Source organism: Calypte anna, chromosome 4 (genome assembly GCF_003957555.1).
Source record: "Calypte anna isolate BGI_N300 chromosome 4, bCalAnn1_v1.p, whole genome shotgun sequence".
Taxonomy (NCBI): domain Eukaryota; kingdom Metazoa; phylum Chordata; class Aves; order Apodiformes; family Trochilidae; genus Calypte; species Calypte anna.
Window position 1 is genome coordinate 16,263,925 of NC_044247.1, and position 17,302 is coordinate 16,281,226.

The window sequence follows — 17,302 nt, forward strand, 5'->3', positions numbered from 1 at the left end:
CCGGGGGCGGAAGGCCCGGAGGGGCCGGACGGTGGCTGGAAGCCCGCCCCGAGGAGGCCCCGAGGGAGCCTGAGCTTGTCCCAGCCGGCGTGGCGCTGAGGAGAGCCGTCGGACTGGGCGACCACCAGAGGGCCCTTCCGATTTCAGCTACTTGGTAACCGGGTGATGAAGTTTAGCACGAAAACCGAGTAAAACCGACAGCAGGCACGGTGAGATTGTTATTCCGAGGCGTTTCAGTACCGGATTTCAGCGCTCTCGCCACAGCCAAGCGTTACATGAGGAGAGAGCAGAGGCCAGAGAGTGTTGTGCAGAGCCAAGGACACTGCTCAGTTCTGAGGAATATTTTGCCCTCCAGGAGAGAACCTGAAGCCTTCCTTTGGGGAGGAACGGACACAGCAGATGTCATAACAAACATAATTATCACTGGATTTCACAGTTTTGGCCCACCTGGTATCACCCATGCTCCTCTTGCTCAATATGGGACAGGGTGGAGAAAATCCACCTCAAGGTTTTTTACCTGAGACAAGGAGAGGGAAGTTTTCATTCCCCGATGACAGTAACAAGTTCAACTGGTGAGGAAGAAAACCAGGAATCTAATTTAATCTACAAGGAGAAAGAGAAAACATGGCCAGATCTTAACACCTTCCCCACCACCCCTCGCTTCTCCCTTCCTCTGCACCCCAGCAGCAGAGGGAACGGGCAGTGGGGGTTGAGGGTCCATTCCCCACACGCTGTGTGTGCTGCTCTTTCCTCCTCAACCAGAGGGCTCCTCATGTTCTTCCCCTGCTCCAACACGGGGTTCCTCTCACAGGACAGTCCTTCAGGAACCCCTGGGACACGAATCCCTCCCACAGGTGCAGTCCCTCAGGCACCGACTGCTCCAGCCTGGGCTGCACACAGGGTCAGGGCTGCTTCAGGAGCAGTCACCTCCTCTGGCACGGGGTCCTCCCTGGCTGCATTGATAATCACGGGGATGATAAATGACATTTCCTACCTTGGCAGCTTGATGGGACCAACTTTGAGGATTTTATTTCCTGATTCTATTGACTTCCACATGGAACAGCAGGCTCAGTGTGAATTCACTACCGGATTTGAAAGACCAGACTATGTTTTTTAATGAATACACCATTAATTTAAAAAAGAAAATTCAAATCTGGATGCAAGGCTTACATAACATCTGGAATATCGGAACCCTTGATTTCATGTGTCTTGATAATTTAAAAGTTTGTTGCTGTTGTGAAAGGATATAAGAGAGCAGTGCTTACACAGAGTTGAGGAGTTTTCAGCTTCTGAAAAGAAGCTGAGAAGTGACACAGTTGGGGCAGCTGACCCCAACATTCTGAAGGGATATCCCATACCCTGTGAAGCCATTCTCAGCAAATAAAGCTGGAGGAAGCAAGGAAGAGAGGGATCTGAAGAGTGATGGCTCTTATCTTCCCAAGTAACAGATGCACTTGATGGAGCCCTGATGTTCTGGAGATGGTTGAAGACCTGCCAGCCCATGAGAAGGAGTGAATGAATTCCTTATTTTGCTTTGCTTGTGTGAGCAGCTTTTGTTCTTCTTACTAATCCATCCTTATCTGATTAAGGGAGTGGAACATCTCCCTTATGAGGAAAGGCTGAGGGAGCTGGGTCTCTTTAGTTTGGAGAAAAGGAGACTGAGGGGTGACCTCATCAATGTTTTCAAATATGTAAGGGGTGAGTGTCAGGGAGATGGAGTTAGGCTCTTCTCAGTGGTGACCAGTGATAGGACAAGGGGTAATGGGTGTAAATTGGAGCACAGGAGGTTCAAGTTGAATATCTGGAAACATTTTTTTCCTGTAAGGGTGACAGAGCCCTGGAACAGGCTGCCCAGGGGGGTCGTGGAGTCTCCTTCACTGGAGACATTCAAAACCCACCTGGACACGTTCCTATGCGAAGTGCTCTAGGTGGCCCTGCTCTGGCAGGGGGGGTTGGACTAGATGATCTTTCGAGGTCCCTTCCAACCCCAAGGATTCTATGATGATCTCAACCCACTTTAAAACATGAGTTTTCCCACTGTTACCCTTCTGATACTCTGCCCCAGCCACCTGTGAGGGGAGTGAGCAAGTACCTGGGTGGGGATTAGCTGCCAGCTGGGGTTAAACCCTAACAGCTTCTCTCTGCTCTTATTTTAGCATTTTCTGGTGTTTCTAACTGCTTGTTCACATCGCAAGGTGTAAGTCAGGATGCTGAATAAGGAAACAAAGAATCAAAACTAAATGTTTCACTATCTGGGAATTCAAAAGAACAACAAAGTGGTGATCTCTCAGAAGAGCCATTTTAGCTTCAGCAACACAAATCTCTCTTGCTAATTGACCTTTGTTGATAAGAAGAAAACTACATTGTTTCATTAAAATGACACTTTAGAGTATGCTGCAATGGGTAATTGCAAGAACCCAGGCACCATGACAAGCAGTGACAAGGCAATGAAGGTTTGTTTTTGAAAACTAGAGGATGAAATTCAAGTTTTTTTGACACATACGATATCTCTACAAAAATGTTTGAAAATACTTTTTAATTTAGTGCACATAAAAGGTAGAGATGACAGATTAAATGAATATTAGATATATTTTTAGGTTAAATATTGGAAAAAAATCAGAACATACTAAGGAGATTTTATTCACCATATACTTGCAAAATATCCTTTGATACTTCAGGTTAAAGACAGCCTTGTTACCTCAGTGACAAGGCACTGAGCTTGCAGCAAATGACTGTCAAGCTGCTTCCAGTGTTCACTGTCAAATCCTGTAAAAATCAAGCACATGGTGTCTTGCAAGTCTGGAAAAGAAACAACTGTGAAAAGTCCAGAAAAGAAAGATAAGACTTTCTGTCTAGACTTGCTAAACATCATCACTGTGTGAGATTTTGTACTGAAACAGACTCTACTTCATTTCTCCAACTTGACATCGAGGCATTAGGCAAATAAATGATACGTATCTATAAATGGCAATGCTCTAATTGTTATCATCCTCTCTGGAAATCTTAATCATGCTCACAGCTACTAACAGCACAGGAAGTCCAGAAGTTGAGGCAGTGATAGAAATCTGGGTAGAGGAAGAATTGAAGTAAGGAAAGGGTAAAGTGCCAGGTTCTCAAAGACAGAAATGTGTCGGAGCTTTCTCTAGTCTTGAAATGAATTCCCAGACCCATCACTGTGCACAGGACACTGAAACAAACCCTGAAGTTCCCTTTGTAAGGATTCTCTTGGTACCAAAGGATGTAGCAGGAGGAGCCTTTCTTGCTCCAGAGGCTCGACGAGCTGCTGGCCTCTCCATGCCTCACACCAGAGTGAGCTGAGCTCTCCTCTGTGGGTGTGTGTCCCACCTTTATTGGCCCCCTGGTAATAGGGGCCTGCCCTAACCAGGCACAGGTGGACTCACACCCACTCACTGGCAACTCGAGGCACCTGGTTTATCTTGTTTCTCTACATTTCCCCCCCCCCTTTTTTTTTTTTTTTTTTGTTGTTTTACAGCAAAGCTTTCCCGGTTTGCCCTAGCTTACAAACATTTTAACACTTATAACTTATGGGATTTAACCCTAGCTTCTCAGGCAACCATTCAATGTCAGCCCAGGCACTTTTTCACAAAGCCTCTACCTTTCCGACTTGAGTCAGGGAGAGTGTTAGCCCAGGCATTTTAATGTTCCTGTTGCCAGCTCCTCACACTGCTGCTTCTTTAGATGTCTGTATGCTGCCCGCATTCTCCACCAAATGTAGTGGGAGGAGCCATTCTTGCTCCTGAAGCTCGACGAGCTGCTGGTCTCTTCCAGGACTCCAGCCACCACACAGTGCTTCCAGGGTAGAAGTGTAGCAGGAAGAGCCTTTCTTGCTCCAGAGGCTCGAGGAGCTGCTGGCCTCTCCACATGCCTCGCACCAGAGTGAGCTGAGGTGCCTTCTGTGGGTGTGTGTCCCACCTTTATTGGCCCCTGGTAATAGGGGCCCTGCCCTAACCAGGCACAGGTGGACTCACACCCAATCCTTGGCAGCTCGAGGCACCTGGTTTATCTTGTTTCTCTACAAGGCAGTGATAGAAATCTGGGTAGAGGAAGAATTTAAGTAAGGAAAGGGTAAAGTGCCAGGTTCTCAAAGACAGAAATGTGTCGGAGCTTTCTCTAGTCTTGAAATTAACTCCCAGCCCCATCACTGTGCACAGGACACTGAAACTCTGGAGTTCCCTTCGTAACGATTCTCTTGGTACCAAAGGGAATCTCTGAGCCTCTCATTCACTTTCTTTTCCTGCTCCTCTTTGTACCGCTTTGTGCTGAAAACCACCAGAAAAACATCAGTGGAAACATGCAAAAACCAACCACTTGGAGCGGCCATGTTGGGATGGCCATGATGGAGGCAGTCATATTGGTGTGGCCATGTTGGGGTGGCCATGATGGAGGCAGTCATATTGGTGTGGCCATGTTGGGGTGGCCATGTTCCAGTGGCCATGTTGGGGTGGCAGTGTTGGGGCAGCCAAGTTCAGGTGGTCATGATAGGGGCGGCCATAATGGGGCAGCCATGTTGGGGCGGCCATAATAGGGCAGCCATGTTGGGGCAGCCATGTTGAGGTGCCCATGACGAGGTGGCCATGTTGGGGCGGCCACGTTGGGACAAAGCTGTTGGGGCGGGCATGACGGGGTGGCCATGTTAGGGAGGCCATATTGGGACAGCCACGCTGGGGCTAATGACAGGGTGGCCTTATTGGGGCGGCCATGATGGAGGCAGCTACAGTGGGGTGGCCATGTTGGGTTGACCATGTTGGGGCAGCCATATTGGCGTGGCCATGACTGGGCAGCCATGTTGGGGCGGCCATGTTGAGATGGCCATGATTTGGCGGCAATGGTAGGGGCGGCCATGTTTTGGCGGCAATGGTATGGCGGCCATGTTGGGGCAGCCATGATGGAGCGGTCATGCTGGGTTGGCCATCTTGGTGCGGCAATGTTTGGGCAGCGTAATGAGGCAGCCATGATGGTGCTGCCATGATGGGGCGGTTATGATGGAGGCGGCCATGTTAGGGCAGCAATGATCGGGCAACCATGTTGGGGTGGAGATTATAGTTGGCCATGATGTCTTGGTCACACTGGGGCAGCATTGATGGGGCGGCCACGTAGATGCAGCCATGTTGGGGAAGCCAAGTTGTGGCGGCCATATTAGGGATGCCATGTTGGGCTGCCATATTGGGGCGGCGATGTTAGAACAGCTGGTTAGGGCAGCCATGTTATGGCAGCCGTGTAGGGGCAGCAATGTCGGGGCAGCCATTATGGGGCGGCCATGATAGGGCAGCCATGTTTGGGTGGCCATGTTGGGGGTACCATGTTATGGCGGCTGTGTTGGGGTGTCTGTGGTTGGGTGGATATATTGGAACGACCATAATGGAGGTGGCCATATTGGGGCGGCCATGATGGACGGCCATACTATTGCGGCCATGTTGGGGCGGGCATGTTTGGATGATGACCAGGAGGAGGGGGTGGGGGACAAGGACACACCCACTTTGGCACTGACCACACCCATCAGACCACACCCACGTGGGCCACACCCACTTAGGACCACTCCCACCCACCCCACTCCCACCCAATGGGGAGCAGTGGAAAAGAAGGGGGAGAACACACCCCTTTGGCCACGCCCACTCACTGGCCACACTCATTAGGACCACGCCCACTCAAACCCCACCCATCCCCCGGGAAAAACAGTGGAAAAGCACACGCCCACTCACTGACCACACACACACATTGACCACGCCCACACGGGCCACACCCTCTTGAGGCCACGCCCAAATAGGACAACGCCCACATCGGCCACACCCACTCAGACCACACCAATTGCAACCACGCCCACATGGAGCCACGCCCAATAACCGGCCACAACCATGTCCACTCCAACTGACCACGGCCCCCAGCCCGACCACGCCCATGCAGAGCACACCCATTTAGGCCACGCCCACCCCCATCCCCCTTTCACCAGCTGGGAAAGGTCAAAGTTCAGCCCCTCTCCTTCCAGCCAATCAGCGGCGAGGGGGGGCGAGGCTTCTACGCTATGCAAATGAGGGGGCGGAGCTAAGCACAGGAGTTTGGTTTGTTTGGGTTTTTTTACCCTTTTTTTGGTTTTTCTGGGGTCGTTTTCGTCGTGGTTTTGATGATGTCATAAAGGGGGAGGGGCCCCGTGGGACGGGAGGGGACGGGAGGGGCCCAGGGGAGGGGGGAGGGGCGGGGCTTTAATTATAATGGAGAATTAATAAAGAGTCAAGGTGTGAAGATACTGGGGGGAACTGGGGGGGAACTGGAGGGGAACTGGGGGGAGGGAACTGGGGAGGGGGAACTGGGGGGGGGGGAACTGGGGGGGGGGGGAACTGGGGGGGAGGAAGTGGGGGGGGAAACTGGGGGGGGAAACTGGCAGGGACTGGGAGGAACTGGGAGGCAACTGGGGGGCTACTGGAACATACTGGGAGGCACCCAAACTTTATTAGGTGCGTCTGTGACGTCACGGGGGCGGGGCCGATGACATCACAGGGGCGGGGTCGATTACGTCATCGCTGATCTCCGCCCCGCCCCCAGGGTGATGGGGCCGAAGGGCGAGAGCTGCTCCAGGTGAACCCAACCCCCCCCACACAGCTCTGGGGGAACCCCCAAAATGACCCAAAATTACCCCAAAAATGACCCGGAAGTGACCCAAAAGGGACCCCCCCAAATTGCCCCATAAGTGACCCCCATAAAGAGCCCCGAGAGTGACCCAAAAGTGCTCCCCCAAACGCCCCATAAGTGACCCCAGGGACCCCAAAATTGCCCCATAAGTGACCCAATAAATTCCCCAAAACTGCCAAAAATTGCCCCATAAATGCCCAAAGATTCCCCAAAATTGCCCCATAAGTGACCCTCAGGGACCCCCAAAATTGCCCCATAAGTGCCCACCCCCAAATGCCCCCAAATTGCCCCATAAGTGACACCACAAATTCCCCAAAACTGCCCCAAAATTGCCCCCAAAATTCCCAAGTGACTGCAAAAATGCCCCGAAAATGCCCCAAAAGGGACCCCCCCGAATCCCCCAAACCTGCCCCCAAACTTCCCCTCTCCCTCCTGCCCCCCAAGTGTGGGGCTGCCCCCCAAGTCCTCACCCAGACAGACAGAAAAAATCCTCCCCACGGTTCCTCGGGGGGTCCCGGGGGGGATCAGACCCTCGAGGGGCACCGGACCCTGGCGGACGCTCGTCAGAACCAACCTGGGGGGCAGGACCCCAAGATGGGGGGCAGGACCCCAAGATGGGGGGCAGGACCCCAATCTATGGGGCTGGGACCCAATCTATGGGTCAGGACCCCAATCTATGGGGCCAGGACCCCCATTAAGGGGTCAGGACCCCAATCTATGGGGCTGGGACCCCCACTTAGGGGTCACGACCCCAATCTATGGGGCTGGGACCCCCATTTTGGGTCTAGAACACCCATTTTTAGGTCTGTCCCCCAAGTATGGGTCTGGGGGTTCACTCACCTTCGGGCGGCGGCCATGTTGTAGGCGGGGCTGGGGGGGAGGGGGGGTTCGGGGCCTTCCGGAAGTTGAGGGATGGGCAGGGGGGGAGAGGGGATCGGGGGGGGGCTGTGGGGCAGAAATGGGGCACAGGGGGGTTATGGGGCAGGGGTTCTGCCCCATAAGTGCCCCCCCAGCCTCCCCCCCTCTGCCCCACACGCACCGAGGGATGTCCAGGGGGGGACGTGGGGCAGGGGGCTGCTCTTCCTCCTCCAGCACCTCCAGGGACAGCTCTGACCCCCAAGTGGCCCCCAGACCCATAAGTGACATCCCCAGACCCACAAGTGACCCCCAGACCCATAAGTAACCCCCAGACCCCCAAGCGACCCTCAGACCCACAAGTGACCCCCAGACCCATAAGTGACCCCTAAGTGACCCCCAGACCCACAAGTGACCCCCAGACCTATTAGTGACACCCCAGACCCATAAGTGACACACCCTGCCCCATAAGTGACCCCCAAGTGACCCCCAGACCCATGTGACACCCCAGACCCACAAGTGACACCCAGACCCACAAGTGACACCCCCAGCCCCATAAATGACCCCTAAGTGACCCCCAGACCCCCAAGTGACCCCCAGACCCCCAAGTGACACCCCCAGCCCCATAAATGACCCCTAAGTGACCCCCAGACCCCCAAGTGACCCCCAGACCAACAAGTGACCCCCCCTAACCCATAAGTGACCCCCCCAGACCCCCAAGTGCCCCCCAGTTCCCCCAGCACTGACCTGAGGAGGGCAGGGTGGGCAGAGAAGGTTCCAGAACCCCCCTGGGCACCTGTGGGGCAGAAATCTGTGGGGCCAGGACCCCCAAAAACCCCAAACCCCCCCCAAATCTGTGGGGCCAGGACCCCCAGACCCCAATCTATGGGTCCCCTCCCCCCAATTTTTGGGGTACCCCCAAAACTGTGGGTCCAAAACCTCCAAAACCCCCAAATCTATGGGGCCAGAACCCCAATGTTTTGGGGTTCCCCCCAATCTCTGGACCCCCCCCCGATTTCTTGGGGTCCCCCCTAATTTTTGGGGTGCTCACCTCCAGCTCACTGGGGAGCTCTGAGGGTCTGGGGGGGCTCCAGGCTCGGGCACAGCGATCCCACAGCCCCCCAAGTTCGGGGGGGACCCAACCTGGATGGGGGGAGGGGGGGGAAAAAGGATAAAACCCCCAAATTTTTGGGGTGCCCCCCCCCAAAACCCCCAAACTCCCCCCTGCCCCCCCCTCACCAACGCTGGGGGTCCTCAGGAGCTCACGTGGGGGGCGACGACGCTTGGGGGGGGGCTCCAGAAGCACCTGGGGGGCACCCCAAAAATTTTGGGGTCCCCCCAGTCTTTGGGAGCCCCCCCAAGTTTTTTTTGGGGTCCCCCCAACCTTGGGGTTCCCCCTAATTCTTTAGGACCCCCCCAAACCTTTGGGGTTTCTCCCATTTTTTTGGGGTCCCCCCCAACCTTTGGGTCCCCCCCTAATCTTTTGGGGTCCCCCCCAATTTCTTGAGACCCCCCCAATTTTTTTGGGGTCCCCCTCAATCTTTGGTCCCCCAAAATGTTGGGGTCCCCCCCCCTCCATGCCCCCAACCTTTGCTTCCCCCCCCCCCTTGCACCCCCAATCTTTGGTTCCCCCCCCATTTTTTTTCCCCCTGCCCCAAATTTTTTGGTTTTCCCCCCAAATTTTTGAGCATCCCCCCCCAGATGTTTTGGGGTGTCCCCCGTCCCCCCCCCCTCTTACCAGTGCCCCACACCCCCCCCACGGCTGCTCCAGTTGCTCCCGGAACCTTTCCTGGGGGATTTGGGTCTGGGGGTCCAGGAGGGGGGGGAGGGGGCGACGTCTTGGGGGTGGGGGGAGGGGTGGGGAGGTTGGGGGGACGGGAAAGGGGGGTGGGGGGAGGGGCTGAAAAAAAGAAATGGGGGGCAGGGGGTGGGGGGTCTGACCCATAACTTGGGGGTCTGACCCATAAGTGGGGACCCCCCCCAAAAAAACACCCCCAGACCCCCAAAAAAACTGACCTTGGGGGGCTCGGGAACGGGGGAGGGGGCTGTGGGGCAGAGGGGGGACCCATAAGTGACCCCCAGACCCATAAGTGACCCCCAAGTGACCCCAGACCCATAAGTGACCCCCAAGTGCCCCCCCCACCCCATAAGTGACCCCCCCAGACCCACAAGTGACTCCCCTTGCGCCATAAGTGACCCCCAAGTTCCCCCCCATCCCATAAGTGACCCCTCCAGACCCATAAGTGACCCCCCACCCCATAAGTGACTCCCCCACCCCATAAGTGACCCCCCAGCCCCCCAAGTGCTCACCCAGGGCTGGGGGGACGTGGGGCACCTCTGGGATTTCCTCTGCTATGGGGCAGAAAGAGGGGGGGCCCTGGGGGGTCAGACCCAAAACTGACCCCCAAGTGACCCCCCTGCTCCAAAAGTGACCCCCAGACCCATAAGAGCCCCATAAGTACCCCAAAAGAGCCCCAAAAGAGCCATTTCTGCCCCATAAGTGCCCTATAAGTCCCCCCCTCCTCATAAGTGCCCCCCCAGCCCCGTAAGTGCCCCCCCAAGTGCCCCCCAAGTGCCCCATAAGTGACCCCACAGCCCAATCAGTGCCCCCTAAGTACCCAAAAAAGCCCCCCCAAAGCCCCAAGAGCCATTTCTGCCCCATAAGTGCCCCCCCCCCAGCCCCATAAGTGCCCCCCAAGTGCCCCCCACCTGCACTCAGGGGCTCCCCCTCCTCCAGCAGCAGCTGCAGCTCCTGGGGGGTCAACTCAGGGAGCTCCTCCTGACCCCCAAGTGACACCCCCAGACCCATAAGTGACTCTCCCAGACCCCCAAGTGACCCCCCCACCCCATAAGTGCCCCCCAAGTGCCCCCCCGACCCATAAGTGACCCCCAAGTAACCCCCCCACCCCATAAGTGCCCCCCCTGCCCCCCAAGTGACCCCCCCCCAGACCCACAAGTGACCCAGAAGTGCCCCATAAGTGACCCCCCACCCCATAACTGCCCCATATGTCCCCCCCAAGTGCCCCATAAGTGCCCCCCCACCCCATAAGTGCCCCCCCCTCCCCCCAAGTGCCCCATAAGTGACCCCCCCACCCCATATGTGACCCCCAAGTGCCCCCCCCACCTCTGCCATGGGTCTGGGGGGGCTCCTGGGGGGCTCCCTCAGGGTGATGCTCTCGGGGGTCACGGTCAGGGGGGGCCCTGGGGGGGCACTTGGGGGTCAGGGGGAGGGGAGGGAGGGGTCCTGCCCCACATCCCCCCCCCTCAGCCCCACACTTGTGGGGCAGAGCTCACCTGGGGGGGGGGGAAACTCCTCCAGGGCCTTCACCTGCAGGGGGAAAAATGGGGGAAAAAAGGGGGAAAATGGGGAAAAAAGGGGGAAAATGGGGGGGAAAGGGGGTTTGGGGAAAAATAAAGGGGTTTTGGTTAAAGAAAACGGGGTTTGGGTGGAAAGGGGGGGATTATGGTTAAAAATAAAGGGGGGCTGGGGGGAAAAATGGGGTTTTTGGGGAAAAAATTGGGGGTTTTGGTTAAAAATAAACAGTTTTGGGGGAAAAAAGTGGATATTTGGGGGAAAAACATGATTTTGGTTAAAAAAAAGGGTTTGGGGGGAAAAAGTGGGGTTTTGGTTAAAAAAAACCCAGGGGGGTTGGGGAAAAAACAGGGAATTTTGGGGGGAAAAACTAGGGGTTTGGTTAAAAATAAAGGGGTTTGGGGGGAAGAAAAGGGGATTTTGGGGGTAAAAATGGGGTTTTGAAGGGGAAATTGGTTTTGGGAGGAAAAAATGGGATTTTGGTTAAAAATCAATGGGTTGTGGGGAGAAAAAAGGATTTTGGTTACTAAAAAGGGGTTTGGGGGGAAAAAAAGGGATTTTAGGTGTGAAAAAAGGGATTTTGGGGGTGAAACTGGGGGTTGGAGTAAAAGAAGGGATTTTGGGGTCAAAAAAGGGATTCTGGGGTCAAAGAAAATTTTGGGGGTGAAAAAGGGGATTTTAGGAGTTAAACAAAGGGATTTTGGGATTAAAAATGGGGTTTTAGGGGGAAAAAAGGGATTTTGGGGTCAAGAAATGAGAATTTAGGGGTGAAAATGGGAATTTGGGGTAAAAAATGGAGTTTTGGGGTCAAACAAAATTTTGGGATCAAACAAAGGGATTTTGGGGTCAAAAAAAGGGATTTTAGGGGTGAAAAAAGATTTTTGGGGTGAAAAAATGGGATTTTAGAGGTGCTAAAAGCAATTTTGAGCTAAAAAAAAGGATTTTAGGAGTGAAAAAAGGGATTTTGGGGGCAAAGAAGTGATTTTTGGGTTGAAAAAAAGGGGTTTTGGGTTGAAAAGAGGGATTTTTGGATCAAAAAAAAGGATTTTAGGGTCAAAAAAATCACTTAGGGTCAAAAGTAGGATTTTGGGGCCAAAAAAAGGGATTTTTGGGGTCAAAAGAAGAGATTTCTTGGTTAAAAAAAGAGATTTTGGGGTCAAAAGAAGAGATTTGGGGGTCCAAAAAATCTTTGGGGGGTCAAAAAAAGGGATTTTGGGGTGAAAGATGGGATTTTGGGGCAAAACCCAGGATTTGGGAGTTAAATGAAGGGATTTTGGGGTCAACCAAAGAGATTTTTTGGTCAAAAAAGAAGAATTGGAGGTCCAGAAATGGGACTTCAGGGGTAAAAAAAGGGATTTTGGGGCAGAAAAAGGGATTTTAGGTGGGAAAAGAGGGATTTGGGGGTTATATGAAGGGATTTTGGGGTCTAAAGAAGGGATTTGGGGTTCAAACAAAACATTTTTTTTTGGTCAAAAAGGATTTAGAGATAAAAAAAGGTGTTTTAGGAGTGAGAAAAGTGATTTTTGGGTCAAAAAATGGGATTTAAGGTGGGAAAAAAAAGGGATTTTGGGTCAAAAAAAGGGTTTTTTTTATTTTTGGTGGGGTTTTTGTGTTTCTTACCTGTGGGATGAGGGGGGGAGGGGGCAGCTCGGGGACCATCACCCCAAAGAAGGGGTCAGGGGCGAGTTCCAGGGCCACCATCAGAGCCTGAGCATCGGCCACCAGCTGAGCCCTGCAGGGAGGGAGGGGGGGACACAAAATGGGGGGGCCAGGGGGGTCCCCTAAATCCTGGGGGGGTCCCCAAGAGTCCCAGGGTTGTTTTTTTGGGGGGGTTCTGACCTCCTGGGGGGGCTGAGGTCGATGTTTGGGGGGGGTCTTGCCCTGTGCAGCCGCCCCAAGACCTGAGACGCCTCCTCTGGGACCCCCCAAAAAAAAACCCACCCCAAAAATGAGTCAAAAAACCCCCCCAGGACCCCCCAAATCCTCCCAGCACCCCCAAAACCCCCACTGCCCCCCCTCAGGATCCCCCAAATCCCCTCAGGACCCCCCCCAAACCCCCTCAAGATCTCCCCAAGACACCCCCAGGACCCCCCAAATTCCCTCAGGATCCCTCCCAGGACCTCCAAAATTCCTCCAGGACCCCTCAAATCCCCCCAAGCCCCCTATTACCCCCCTCAGGACCCCCTAAAACCCCTCAGGACCCCTCAAATCCCCCCCAAGCCCCCATTACCCCCCAAGACCCACCCAAGCCCCCTCAGGACCCCTCAAATCCCCCCCAGATCCCCATTACCCACTCTCAGGACCCCCCAAACCCCCTCAGGACCCTTCAAATCCCCCCCAGGACCCCCCAAAACCCCTCAAGGTCTCCCCAAAACCCTCCATGACCCCCCAGCCCCCCATTACCCCCCCTCAACCCTCCCCCAGGACCCCTCTACATCTCCCCAAGACCCTCTCAGCCCCCCCCAAATCCCCATTAACCCCCCTCAGGACCCCCCAAACTCCATTTCCAACCCTTCCCCCCAACTCCCCGAACCCCCCCGAACCCAGGAGGTTCCGGCACTGCCTCCCATAGACCCGAGCGAGGCCCAACTGGAGCAGCGCCGCTAAATAGAGGGAGCAGCGAGGGGGCGGAGCCCCGGCGGGAGGGGGCGGAGCTTCCCAGCCGCCTCGACCAATGACAAACGAGACCACGGCGGCGCTGGGCGGGGGAAGAGCGAGAAGTGACCAATAGGAGCCGAGGGGGGCGTGGCCAAGCGGGAGGACCCGCCCCCTTTTCCCGCTGCGAAGCGCGAAGGGGGGGAGGGGGGGGAGGATGGGACAGACCCAAAACCGGGGGATTTCGCCCCAAAATTACCACGTCCGCGGCACGTCCACCCCCAGGTACTCGCGGGGCCGCAGGCGGGAGCTGCAGGTGGCCGCCAACCTGCGGGAAAAAGGGGATTTAACCCCAAAAAGAGGGGGGAAAAAAAAAAAAAAAAAAAGGGGCTGGAAATGAGGAAAAAAATGAGGAAAAAGGGAAAAAAACCAAAAAACCCCCAGTACCAAATGGTGCCGAAGCAGCCGGTGTGGCGGCGGAGAACCTCCGGGTAGTAGAACATGAGGAAAAGCGAGAAATTGACCCAAAATGCCCCGGTTTGGGTCCGAAATGGGGAGGGAGGGGAAGGGAGAAGCGGCGGGGGGGGATTAGGGGTTAAAATCAAATTAAATCAAATTAAATTAAATTAAATTCAGGGGTTGTTTAACCTGCAGCTGCTCGGGTTCCAAGAGGCTTTGGTGGGTTTTAATGTTAATAATTGGTTTGAATTAATTTAGTTTTGTATTTTCGTTTAAAATAAAGATTTGAAGCTGAGGTTTTGCTGTTCCATTTGAGTAACTTCTTAATAACTCATTAATTAATAATCCTTTAATAAATAGCTCAATAGTAACTTTTTAATAACTCAATTAATAACCCTTTAATAGCTCAATACTAATTTTTAATAACTCATTAATTAATAACCTTTAATAAATACCTCAATAGTAATTTTTAATAACTCATTAATTAATAACCTTTAATAAATACCTCAATAGTAATTTTTAATAACTCATTAATTAATAACCCTTTAATAAATAGCTCAATAGTAATTTTTAATAACTCATTAATTAATAACCCTTTAATAAATAGCTCAATAGTAACTTTTTAATAACTCAATTAATAACCCTTTAATAGCTCAATAGCAATTTTTAGTAACTCATTAATTAATAACCCTTTAATAAATAGCTCAATAAATAAATCTTTAATAATTATATTTTCAATAATGTTAAATAACTGAATTTTTCGCTAAAAAACTTGGATAACTTTTGAATAAATTGTCAATAATTTTCCATTGACTTTTTAATGAGCCCTCAGCAGTTTTTCAATAAATAACTTCAATAAATTACTCCAATAAATAATTTTAATAAATTATTTCTTATTAACCCAATAACTTTTAATTAAACTGAAGTTATCCCAAAGGGAAATAATTTAAAGGAATTATTAAACCGCCCCCAAAGCCCTCAATCTATTGAGCGAAGCGATACTTTAATTAAATACTTTAATTAATTTAATTTAACACTTTAATTAAATAATTAACATGGATATTAATGGTTTAAATCAACAGGATTTGGGGTTCTTTAAGCGGTTTATGAGCAGAGAAAGATCCCCGGGATTGGGACGTTAATTAAGTGACGGGGACACTAATTAATGAAGGAATTAACCCGGGATAAACTAATTACGAATTTAATCTTTGGGACTGGAAAAAGCAAAATTAGGAAGAGAACAAAATTCCTCCCAAACCCTCAAAGCCCGCCCGGGTTTTTCAATTCAATTCAATTCAATTCAATTCAATTGGCGCCGCTTCGCCCCCTCCTCCAGAATTAACAGAAAATTAATGAAAAAAATGATCAAAAATAATTTTAAGAATAAAAAATTAATTTAAAATAATTTAAAAGTAACTAAAATGGATAAAATTGAATCAGATGAAACCGCCAGCGCTCTCTCCTCCAGCTCCAGTCTCCGCTCCCAGCTCCGCCGCCGCCTCCTGAGTGCCGCTTCCCGCCCTTCGCCGCCTCTTTTATGACCTCCGTTTCCCCGCCCCCTCCCCATCAGCGTGCGGCACCCCCAGGAAGGCGCTGCCCAATCAGAGGCAACGACCGGAGAGGCGGGAAAGCCTCGCCCAATCGTCGCTCGGCGGGGAGGGGAGGAGGAGTCGAGAACCAATCGGCGCCCACCCTGCCTCAGCGTCGCGGCCCAATCGGCGGAGGAGAGATCGGGTGGGGGGCGGGAGGTAGGCAGAGGCGGGAACTCGTCGACCAATCAGCGCTCGTATCGCCAAGCGGAGGCGGGCGCAAGAGCGGCTCGGCCAATGGGAGCCGTTCCGCCTCAGTGGCCGCAGCCAATCAGCGACGGCGGCGCCGTCGTCCTCCGTCTCCTAAGGGGGAAGGAGGCGGAAGGAGACAAAATGGCGGCCGGGAACGCTGAGGGGAGGAGGAGGAGGATGATGAGGATGAGGGGGGCAGCGAAATGGCGGCCGGGGAAGGGCCCGGAGCGCTTTGAACACTGCGGGTTTATTGAGAAGCCAAGCGCAGGGGTGCGGGTGAGTCCCGGGAGGGTCCCCCGGAGGCTCCCGGGTTTGTTTGGTTTGTTTTATGAAGCGAGGGGAGGTTTAGGCGGCGGATGCCGAGCCCGGACCGGGGCTTCCCGTGCCAGGGCGTCCCGGAGCCGCTGTTCGTGGTCCCCCTGGGTCTCTCCCGGGAGCTGCGGGGTTTTCCCCCCCGGAGGTGCCGCTCGGCCGCCGCTGCCGGTTCCGCAGAGGGGGGGGGGGATCCAAACGCACCAAACATTCCGTGTAGCGGGACCTGGGAGGCAGCGGGGAGAGCCCAGAGGAGCCATAGAGACCCCAAAAGGACCCCAAAGGATCCATAGGGACCCCAAAGGGACCCATAAGTGACCCCCAACCCCCCTAAGTGCCCCATGACCCCCAAATGCCCCATAAGTGGCCCAAACCCCTCCTAAGCCCCCCTAATTCCCCCATAAGTGCCCCCAACCCCTTCTAATTGCCCCATAACCCCCCTAAGTGCCCCCCAAGTTACCCATAAGTGACCCCAACGCCCCAAGTGCCCCCCAAATCCCCCTAATTATCCCGTAACCCCCCCAAAGTGCCCCCTAATTACCGCATAGCCCCCCTAGTGCCCCCCCGAGTACCCCATAACCCCCCTAATTACCCCATAACCGCCCCACTGCCCCCCAACTGCCCCATAAGAGACCCCAAACCCTCCCAACCCCCCCACTGCCCCCCAACTGCCCCATAAGTGCCCCCAGCCCCCCCAACTACCCCATAACCCCCCATAGACTGGAGAGTTGGGCTGATCCCAAGGGGATGAGGTTCAACACGGCCAAGTGCCGGGTCCTGCACTTTGGCCACAACAACCCCATGGGGAGCTCCAGGCTGGGGACAGAGTGGCTGGAGAGCAGCCAGGCAGAAAAGGACCTGGGAGTCTGGATTGACAGGAAGCTGAACATGAGCCAGCAGTGTGCCCAGGTGGCCAAGAAGGCCAATGGCATCCTGGGCTGGCTCAGGAACAGCGTGGCCAGCAGGTCCAGGGAGGTGATTCTGCCCCTGTGCTCAGCCCTGGGGAGGCCACAGCTTGAGTCCTGTGTCCAGTTCTGGGCCCCTCAGCTCAGGAAGGAGATTGAGGTGCTGCAGCCGGGTCCAAAGGAGGGCAACCAGGCTGGTGAAGGGACTCGAGCACAGATCCTATGAGGAGAGGCTGAGAGAGCTGGGGGTGTTCAGCCTGAAGAAGAGGAGGCTCAGGGGAGACCTCATTGCTGTCTACAACTCCCTGAAAGGAGGCTGTAGCGAGGTGGGAACTGGACTCTTTTCACAGACGACCTTCAACAAGACAAGAGGACACAGTCTTAAGTTGTGCCAGGGGAGGTTTAGGTTAGATATTAGAAAGAATTTCTTCACGGAG

The 17,302-nt window shown here is 53.6% G+C and overlaps 3 long non-coding RNA genes across 3 annotated transcripts; all 3 read right to left on the reverse strand.

Annotated features, from left to right (window-relative positions):
• Positions 1 to 173: 173 nt before the first annotated feature.
• LOC115598195 lies at positions 174 to 7,526 on the reverse strand. Its single transcript, XR_003987471.1, has 4 exons — positions 7,486 to 7,526; positions 7,116 to 7,219; positions 518 to 603; positions 174 to 374 (listed from the first exon to the last, which is right to left on the reverse strand). It is a non-coding gene; the product is annotated as an uncharacterized LOC115598195 (long non-coding RNA).
• A 198-nt stretch (positions 7,527 to 7,724) lies between these two features.
• LOC115598227 lies at positions 7,725 to 8,795 on the reverse strand. The gene is made up of 4 exons (XR_003987498.1): positions 8,740 to 8,795; positions 8,552 to 8,643; positions 8,248 to 8,296; positions 7,725 to 7,754 (listed from the first exon to the last, which is right to left on the reverse strand). It is a non-coding gene; the product is annotated as an uncharacterized LOC115598227 (long non-coding RNA).
• A 1,026-nt stretch (positions 8,796 to 9,821) lies between these two features.
• Positions 9,822 to 10,646, reverse strand: LOC115598226. Its single transcript, XR_003987497.1, has 3 exons — positions 10,625 to 10,646; positions 10,210 to 10,279; positions 9,822 to 9,852 (listed from the first exon to the last, which is right to left on the reverse strand). It is a non-coding gene; the product is annotated as an uncharacterized LOC115598226 (long non-coding RNA).
• Between the last annotated feature and the right edge of the window lie 6,656 nt (positions 10,647 to 17,302).